Below are 10423 nucleotides of genomic sequence, written 5' to 3' on the forward strand. Positions count from 1 at the left end.
AGCTTGTGAAGCCATTTTGAATATGATCACAGAAACATCTTATACTGTGACCTAGAATAGTGCGCGCGCGCGCGCGCGCGCATGCCTAAAACAAAAATTTCACAAGCAGTTATTTGCCCTTGCTACTAGGAGCACCTTGTGATGATTTTGTAGTTTTGGATACTTGGGAAAGTAATGCCCCTTTAAAGAATTCTCTTCTGAACCCACTAAAATGACTCTGACTCACTAATGGGTCATGACCCTCAATCTGAATATTTCCCTCCCATCCCATGTAGCTATGAGGATGGAACCAAGGGCACTGTGCACGCCGGGCAAGGTAGCCACTCCCCTAATACCAGGTTTTAGGTTTGCCAAAACTACTTGCTGTTGAAATTGTTGTGAAAATGTGGTATAAATTCTCCATAAATCTAAGAGGGAAGTGTGTAAGGAAGCAGAAGTTGGTTTAAGAGATATGGGTGGGAGGCACTTGTCACTGGAAGCTTAGAAGGCAGGCCTTGCAACAGAAGATGTCTGAATTCCACAACAGAACTATGAAGATCCAATAGTAAAACATTTCACTAGAACTTTCCTCCCGCTTAGAACAGATCCATGGTTAGGAAGGAATCCTCTGTGGTGGCAGACTGACATGCAACACAACTAGGCATTCGGAGTTTTGTCACACTGACCGCACATTTCCACCATCTTGAAAGTGCCCTGAGAAATAAGACACTGTGTATATGAAAAGCATGGGGAGTCGATGAGAATAAATGAGCCATGTACCTGTTCAGACAGAGCTCGGTGACACACAGGAACGAATGCTGTGTGATTAACAATGTAGTCACGTGGTAAAGACAACGTTCACAACAGTGGTTGGAGCTCCAGCGGGGGAAGTAAGAGCCAGAGACATAGAAGGGACAGAACAAGTCTTGGATGAAAGGAAACATTTTTATGTCCTGATCTAAGATGTGGGCATGGGGTTAGCAGTTTAGACTACCCAGCCATACATAGTACCTGGCATACATGACAGTCAGTGTCCATGGCAAAAAAAAATATACATATGACAAACCACAGACTCTGTGCTTAATGAGCTCACGGACACAAGCAGAAGACAGCACCATCACAGCTATTGTACGATGAGATCATAAGGAGTACCTAGAGGAACTCATTCTCCTGTTTACATGACCTTGGGTAAGTCATTTTCTTTCTTAAACCTCATTCTCTAGATCCATTATGCATAGCATACATATATCTGTATGTATGTATATCATTTACATAGATGCATATATAATACACACACATATATAGTAGGTTTATTATGAGAATCAACTAATATACATAATGCATGAGAAAATGTCTGACAAACTGTGAAACACTGTAAAAAATGTGAGATAATATTATCGCTCCGGGTAGCTTTGCAGCTAACTGTCTATTTCTTCTGTGAAACTGCTATCCACACAGTTTTATACCCAGTGGCAGTCGGAAGGAAGCGGGTTGTAAGTGACTATAAATTATTCTCAAATCTAACATATTTTGTGTCTAGCACGATGAGGGATGGAAATAAAGACCGTGGCTATTGCTGAATAGCTTGTCATTATCAAAACAGGGCTTGCTGCTTAGGAGAGCATGGGACAGCTAGACAGGAGGAGATGAGGACTTTGAGCTGGTAGATTTCTGGGGAGAGGACTATAATTTAACCTTGCCAAGGGTCCCTCAATCCCCGTAGCAGCCCCTTATCATTATCACTGCATTCTTAGTGCCTGGGCCTAAGCACACTCAGAGGTCCCCTCCCCAGTTTTCTTTATGTGACGGTGGCTTTTGTGGAACTCCTAAGCTTCCCGACTCCACTTTCCAAGTTCTGGATTGTGCATCCCCACACCTGGCCCTTTGCCCAATTCTCTTCAACCCAAGGAAAAAGTGCACTGTGCCTCAGACGCCCGCAGGATAGACACTTCTTCCACGTCACCACACTCAGCTCCTCTGCTGCAGGGGACACCTAACACCGGCTCCGACAGAGTCTAGTTTCTTGGCCTTCAGCCACTTCCAGGCAAAGACTCCACCCAAGTTCAAGGGCCCTACAGTCACAGTGACTCTTTAAATGCTCTCTCTAGAGAGGCTCTCTCTTTGATTAGACTGTGTCCCCAAGATTGGGGATAATGCTTTAGGTTGGGGGTAAGATAGTCAGTCAACCAGAAGCCCAGCTGAACAGATGGCAGGTAATTTGAGGCAAGTTTAATAAAGTGATTGTTTTAAAAAAAGAGATGGCACGGTGTGGAGAAGCCACAGGGGAGAGCACAGAACCCCAAAGGGTTCATCAAAACACCAGCATCAACAGACCCCACCCCCGCCTGGACAGGGGAGGGAAGGAAGAGTTGCTGTGCAGGGTGAGGCTGTGCAGGGGAGGGAAGAGAGGATTCTGTGCAGGGTGAAGCTGTTTGACAATTGCCCTTTACAGTAGATAGATGCCATCACACCTTGAAGGTCCCACAGATGGGCAACTGGGAAATACATATCTTGAACTCATTTCTTCCCATCTCCAAGCAGTTGGACTGAACTGACCCGGAAGCCAACAGATAAAGGAATCTTCTGTTTTGTTGTGGGGGGAAGGAGTCAAGTTGGAAATATAGAGCCAATGACCCTTGGACTCAACCATTAAGGGATGGGGGACCAGACTTGAACATCCCAGCACATCAGACAAGATGGAGAGAGCTGGGGGGGGGGTATCAGAGATGGTGGAAAACATAGGAAGAGCAGTCTCCTGTCAAGAAAACTTTAAACCTCAGACATTCAGAAACTGAGAATGCCAGTAGAAGCAAGGTGACTTTGAGCAAACTCATGACCTTGATGGCTATGCTCAAGGGTTCAGTGGTTAAAGGCAAACAGCATCTGTATACTGCTGTCTCTTTGTAAGGATACTTTTGGCATGCGAGAATTGTATTCGCATAACCGTTCCCCGTGCATCACCAAGTTGGATTTTTTCCTTCCATGTTTTCAAGGACATTTTGAAGCAGAGTCACAGCAAACTCCCCATTATCTGCTTAGCAAGCATCACTGGCTGGCAAGATGGCAGCATCGCTGTGCAGCGATTGAAAGACATCTGAGTTAGGCTCTCCTCTGCCCCTCGCTCCCTGGTCCTTTCAGTCACCAAAGGCCCATACTGGCATCCAGTTTCTTTCTCTGGAGAAAGTTGGCTGTGATCTCGAGGTGCCTTCTGACGCTGGCATGCTATGACTCTCATACATCCTATGAACAGAACAAGTCAAGACATTTAGCCCATCCGACCTGGCCAGTCCGCTTTGCTCAGGCAATATTGCTTCTTTGAAATCATCTCTCTTCAAAAGTGTTTCTTTACTGTAACCAAGACTCGAGGGGAAGGACTGCTTTCCAGTGGACTCGTGCCCATCAAAACAAACCAAAGTGGACCACTGCTAAAATGGGTCCGTCTGTCACATTTCCTATTTGTTTGGCTTTGGAGAATTGGACGGAGCAGGACTGAGGAAGGGTGACACACCAGGCTGAGTCACCACCTGAAGAAGATTCCTGCTCCGAGGGCTTCTGAGCTGGGCGACAAAGGTAAGGCCTGCTCTCCTCACTTCCTAATTAGTACAGGTCTCCTCCAAGGAGGGGCTTTGCAGTCGCTTGCTCATCACCCACTTGGTTTTTGTTAGAAAAGAAAGCAAAAACCCGCTTCCAAACTCTCACTCCTTCCCAGACGCTGTGTTCTGACTTGTTCTGAGAGGGGGCTCTCTGCTGTGTGCCTGCCCAGCATCTCCTCTCTTCCTAGGAAGACAGATATCCTTACCTTCTTCTGGTAGAGAGCACCCACCCTCCTCAGGGGAGTTGCAGGGGCCAATTGTAGATTCTGGATACCAGGCTACAAAGACAATGACAAGTTCCCAGTCAGTTCACCCCTGCTCTCTAGAACTGGCGGGAGACAATCCCAGCCCAGATTCAGTTTCTTCTACTGTTCACATACACGCAGACCACTCTTTGAGCCCAGAAGATGTGGGATTTCTCCCAAGCAGGAAGCAAGCAATTAATCGTTCGGCAGACCTTCTCACTGGTGGCCTCTAATTCAGTTGTTCTGATACCATCAACCTGGAAATAGCATTGCATCTCACAGGTTGAAGGATGGTCCACGAGGTGACACCCCATCCATTCCTTCAGATGACAGCTTGAAGCGCTCTCTGGGCAACATGTGTTTCTCTTCCCATCCTTATAAACTGGGGTTCCCACAACTCAGATTTGCTTAGTTTGCTGGAGCATCTCACAAAACTCGAGGAAATATTTAGCTTTGTGGGCTTATTATAAAGACTATTCCAAAGGCTGCAGGTCAGAGATGCTAAAGGTTTTGGCAACCAGATATATCTGAGGGAAAATGTGGGGAGAATGGTGGAGAGAGTGAGAGAGCAGACAATAGCAAGAGAGAGGGGGAGAGAGAGAGAGAGACAGAGAGAGAAAGAGAGAGAGAGAGAGAGAGAGAGAGAGAGAGAGAGAGAGAGAGAAAGTAACAAGAGTATTTGGGTTATAAGAAGGATGAGTAGCTGGTGGGGGGGAGCCCATGAGCTTGGGGAAGACAGGGGAGGAGGTAAGTGGCTAGGTTGATAGTGTGGACTTTGAAATGTATGACAGGCCCTTGTGGTACTGAGGGAGCCTGGAAGCCAGCCTGGGCTTTGATGTGCTGATAGCCACCACAGGTATGAATCAATAGGAGAACCAAGGTCCCTTATGTCAGAGGAGGTAAGGGAAATGACAGAGGTGGGGGGGGGGGAAATAGAGGAGTAGAGGCACGAATAAACCTGTTTCACAAGTTCCTGAGGAGTGCTGGCTCTTGTCTAACTGCCAGAAATCCTTCTGTAGTCCAGGCTGAGCTCATCTCTGGATGGAAGGACGGCTTGTGAGGTGTAAGAAGAGATGCATAGGACCTGGAGTGGGAGATGTTTGCAGAGCTTCCGTGGCCCCAGCCTTGGGTAGTACCACTCTTCAGGACTCCCCAAGTCCTTAGCTATCTGGGAGTTCTCTGAACTCTGTCCTGTTGAGTTTTCATGGCGATTTTATTACATGGGTATGAGTGAAGCCGAGAAAACTGTGTAAAAACAGGACCCGACTAAAAGGGTGTGTCCTGGTATGATTAGTCTGGGTGGGGCAGCTCAGGAGGCTGCCTGTCAGAGTCTGTGCCATCTCTTGCTCAAGGGTATGAAGTAGGAACCATTCTCAAGTTCCGGTCTTATGATCTGCCCTCAGGAGGGTAGACCTTTTCACGCTAACTCCTCATGGCCTGGAATCCAGGGTCCTCCCACTTCCACTACTGAAGTGCTGGCATTATAGGTATGGACCATCGTGCTGCAAACCAGATGCTCAGAGGAAGGCGGACATATACGACTTACCTCAAGAAGGAGGGATGCTAACATCTATAACCTGTCTCAAGGAAAGAATTATGAGCCGGGAACCACAGACAAAACCCAAATGCAACATCACACCCAGGCATCAAGATTGGGTGAGGACTCCGATCAAAGCTAGGCTGTCTGAAAGCAGGAGGGAGCAGTAGGTGGGTAAAGAGCAAGATAACTCTTGCAGAGGGCTCAGGGCCACTGCAGATCCTCCTCTAAGAGCTGCAGACCGCCATTCTGTGATGGGAAGAGATGTGCCTGGGGAGTAAAGGAGGAATGCTTTGTTTGACGGCCGCAGTGATGGCCAACCGTGTGGGTCAGTGTGGGCCTTCCTCATCACTAGGAGCTCGGAGACAGCTGAGGCTGGGAAGCTGAGCGGTGGGAAATGGGCCCTGCTCTGGGGCTGTGGGGAAAAGCAGAAGTCACACCAGGATACAGGGCAGTTTTTGGTTGTTCTGTGGGTTCCCCCAATGTCTCCAGGGGCAGGGTAGATAGCCCGACCAGAAGAGCTTTCTCTTCCACAAAATGAGTCTTGCTGTTCTTGTTCAAAATGCCTGGATAGTGGTCTTAGTTACAGCAACTGAAATTTATTTCCCTCTCTTTTCTTTCCCAAATGGATTTGACAGACGCAGGGTGGCAAGTGTATGTTGCCCGACAGTCTATGTTGATCAAGTGATTGTCTTTTCAGTTATTCAATGTCTATTTATTGAACAACAACTAAGTGGCAGACGCTTTTCCAGATGCTGGGGATAGGATAATGAACAAAGCAAAGAGAAGTATGAGCGAATTTCATCCTCATACAGCCCCTCTCATACCAGGAAATAGCATCACCACCCAGGTAGCTAGACAGGCACAAAGTCCAGGATTGTTGTATTGTACCCAAGACCTTCTAGCAAGTTTCCTCTTCCAATTTTACCAGAATCTCTCTATTTCTTCCACCTTCTCTGCTTCACCCATAGCCCAAGACATTGTCATAAGCTCTCAGTGATATCTCTGCAACCATTTTTCCAGTGTTCCATTTCTCCCCCCAGTCCCAAAAGTACACAGAAGTCCCACTGGTCATCCCCAACACACATCAGTTCATGTCCCACAACACCTAACGGATCTGCTGAGAGCTAACAGCCAGATGGGCATATCTGTCTCAGAAATAAATTAATGGTACTGAAAGTGTGTGGCTTGTGAGACAGTCTCCAGGTGTAAAAGCGCCAAGGATAATTTTTTGTTTCCTTTTTCTCACAATAGAAAATGTCATAAGGAGCTGGGCACGCATGGTGGTGCACGTTTGCCATCCCAGGACTTGTAAGGTGGAGGCAGGGGGAGCAGGAGTTCTGTGCCATCTTGGGCTATATGAGATAAGAGAGAGAGAGAGAGAGAGAGAGAGAGAGAGAGAGAGAGACAGAGAGACAGAGAGACAGAGAGACAGAGAGACACAGAGAGAGAGACACACACACAGAGAGACAGAGAGAGAGAGAGAGGGAGGGAAGGAGGGAGGGAGAGAGAGAGAGAGAGAGACTGGCTAGTTTAATGTCAACTTGACATAGGCTAAAATCATCAGAGAGGAGAAAACATCAATTAAGAAAATGTCTTCACAAGATCATGTTTCATGCAAGTCTGTAGCAATTTTTCTAATTAGTGATAGATGGGGAGAGTCCCCCCCACCTATAGTGGGTGGTGTCACCTGTGGGCTGGTAGTCCTGGGTTCTCTAAGAAAACAGGCTGAAGCCAGGTAGTGGGGGCTCATGCCTTTAAGCCCAGCACTTGGGAGGCAGAAGCAACCGGATCTCTGAGTTCAAGGCTAGCCCGGGCTACAGAGTGAGTTCCAGGACTGACAGGGAGGGTTGTACAGGAAACCTTGTCTTAAAAAACAAAACAAACAAACAAAGAAAAGAAAAAAAGAAAAGAAAATACAAAAAGAAAGAAATCAGGCTGAGACTGAGCTTGTTAAGAAGGCAAACCAGTAAGCAGCTCTTCTCCACAGCCTTGGCATCAGCTCTTGACTTCAGGTCCCAGCCATGCTTGAGTTCCTGTCCTGACTTTCTTTGGTGATGGACTATGGTGTGGAAGTGTAAGCCAGATAAACCCTTTTCTCCCCAACTTGTTTTTTGGTCATAGTGCTTCATCAGAGCAACAGCAACCCTAGTTAGGATAGAGACCTAAATAAATAAAATAAAGCCATACCTAGGGATGTGTTCCTGTAATCCAAGACCCTTGAGAGACTGAGGCAAAGGTTTCAAGAGTTCAAGGCCAACCTGAACCATAGATCAAATTCAAGGGTACTCTAGGTAATGTAGGCAATTTAAATACTTTCAAATAAAAAGAAAATTACTAATGATACAGCCCAGTGGCAGAGTGCTTGTCTAACATAAGACCCTAGTTCAGTGCTCAACACTCAAGAATAAACCAGGGGTTGGAGAGATGGCTCAGTGATTAAGAGCACATATTGTTTTCCCAGAGAACCCTAGTTTACTTCCCAGCACCCTCATCAGGCTACCGACAGTCACCTGTAACTCTGGCTCCAGGGAATCTGGAGCTTTCTTCTGACCTCTGCAGGCACTGCCTCCCCCCACACACACCAAAAGATAAGTCCAGTTGTAAATCTATCAACAGCGCTTCTCAGAGCAATCCTTGTGAATCTTCCTCCCTTTCATTGTTCAAAAGTAGGGATGATCCACAGTACTTTTCCTGCCATCTGGAAATCCCAGCTAAAGCTCCATCAAGACAAAGGGGCTGTCAGCAAAACACCTTCTCAAGAGAGCTCATTGCTGTTATGGCTACATCTGGAATGTCCCCCACAGGCCGTGTGTCTGAACACACTTGGTCGCCAGATGGTGGTACAGTTTTGAGAGGCCGTGGAGCCTCTGGGTCCTCTAGCTTAGCTAGCAGAAATGGGTCCCTGAGGATCGGTTTTGAAGGTGATATGTCTTTCTGCTTCTGGCTTTGGCATCCTGCTTCCTGATGTATCAAGGCATCAGGAGCCGCCTCCCTGTGCTACCACCACTATAACGGAGTCTTTCAAACCCCTACACTTTCCCCTCCATGATAGACTTTACGTCCTGATGCCATGGTCCAACACAATCCTCTCTCCCCTTATCTCGTTTCTGCTGCGTATTTGTTCACACCAACAAGAAACAGCTGTAAGGAAAGTAATGAAGACAGCTGCCCACCAGGATGCCTCTCCCACTCCCAGAGTTTACTGGCCCAATCTCCATGAGATGCCTAGGATGGGATTGGAGGGAGAGACACAATCATCTGCCTTGAGAAGACTTCGGGGTTCCTGGTAAGAGGAAACCCTCCTCGTGGTGCCAACTAGTGGGAAGAGCCTCTCTTAGTTACTTTTCTGCTGCTGTGAAGAGATACGGTGAACTTTATAAGGTGACTTAGAAAGAAAGCATTTAGCAGGGGGTGGTTATGTTTCAGAGGGTTAGAGTCTGTGATCAATATGGTGGGAAACAAGGCAGCAGGCAGGCAAGCATGGTGCTGGAGCAGTAGCTGGGAGATTACATCATATCCACAAGAGAGAGAAAGAGAGAGGATAGGGAGACACACACACACACACACACACACACACACACACACAGAGAGAGAGAGAGAGAGAGAGAGAGAGAGAGAGAGAGAGAGATTGGAATGGCAGGGGCTTTTGAAACCTCAAAGCCCACACCCAATGGCATACCTTCTTCAACAAGGATGACCACACCCCCTAATCCTTACCCAAAAGTTCCACTAACTGGGGACCAAGCATTCAAGCATAGGCACCCATCTGGAGTATTCTAATTCAATTCACCACAGAGCCCCCAAAATGTAATGTGTAGAAGGGCCAGTCCTAGGCAGAGGAATTGTTCTCAAATTGATGCCACATTCTATTTGCCTTTAGGCTGAGGTAAGAAATGTTAGGCCTTTACATCAAGGTGGATTTAGGATCAGAAGAGAGCTGGATAGAGGAGAATCTGGCTAGACATAGTGGATCAGGCAGACAGTGGTTAGGCTATAGGTGTTCTGCCCAGCATTTGAAGGCCCATCCCAGTGAGGGCATTGGTGGGATGTACTAGTCAGAGGAATCCCAACAGCCAACCCAGGAAGGACTGTAGCTGTAGCCAGAGAAGTAGAGACTCTAGTCTTGTTTTCTTCCCTGTCTACCCACTTCAGACACACGAGAGGAGCTGGGCATGAAGAAGGAAGGGAAGGGAATTTTTGAGACCCAGATTACTCGCCTCTCCTATCTTCCTTCCGAAAAGGATGCCAGCTCAAGAGAGCTGGGTGAGGGTGGGGGAAGGCAGAAGCACGGCAAGGGGATGGTAAGGTCTCACAGGAGATAGTCACTTAGGCAGGAAGTTATGCAATCATCCCGTGTCTGTCCTGTGTCTCTGACCTCTCCCCCTCTTCCCCCAAGCTCTCTGTGGGGTGGGGACCACTTTTCTATAGACTGTACTTCCCAAGATGCTGGCTCAGCAGACTTCTAGCTTGGTGTAGATGAGTCCTTGAACAAGGAGGAAAAACAAACCCTGAGCGAACACTCTGTTTGCTGTGGGCTCTGTCTCCCTCATGACTACAGGCCCAGCACAGGCCAGGCTCTGAGTTCCGGTCCTTGTCACCAAGCTCTGCAGACACATCCTTCTCCGCTCACCTGTCCTTTCATAATACCCGGATGGACATTACTGCCCTCCATTCCTTCATTGGCTTTTCTACCCATCCATGTGATTGGCTGTCCACATCAAATTCCCCTGGTTCAATTCTTTAAAGTGCCTTTTGTTGCGTGGATGGGCTTGGACAATGCACTTTCCCAGGGGTCTTTAAAATCTATGCTGGAGGACACTTAGAGATAGAGCTGGTGACAGCGATCACAAGAAATCAAGTCGTTTCGTGTTTACCCCATAATCAAGGCACCTTAATCAAGTGGCCTGCAGGCATCACTTGGATGTCATCTCCTCACACTGGAGCTTTTGAAGAGGGCACATGTTCCTCCAGTCCTACTCAGTGCTGTCCTTCCCCAGTGTTCAGGACTGTCCGAATCACCACATATTTACCTGTCTACGTGTGTGTTTTATATACTCCATGGGAAG

General features: G+C 47.5%; 1 long non-coding RNA gene across 1 annotated transcript; it reads right to left on the bottom strand.

The window, feature by feature from the left end:
- Window positions 1-2193: 2193 nt before the first annotated feature.
- LOC125391198 (uncharacterized) lies at window positions 2194-5132 on the bottom strand. Its single transcript, XR_007229008.3, has 3 exons — window positions 4776-5132; window positions 3779-3850; window positions 2194-3219 (listed from the first exon to the last, which is right to left on the bottom strand). It is a non-coding gene; the product is annotated as an uncharacterized LOC125391198 (long non-coding RNA).
- Between the last annotated feature and the right edge of the window lie 5291 nt (window positions 5133-10423).

Source organism: Myodes glareolus, chromosome 16 (assembly GCF_982192425.1).
Source record: "Myodes glareolus chromosome 16, mMyoGla1.1, whole genome shotgun sequence".
Taxonomy (NCBI): Eukaryota; Metazoa; Chordata; class Mammalia; order Rodentia; family Cricetidae; genus Myodes; species Myodes glareolus.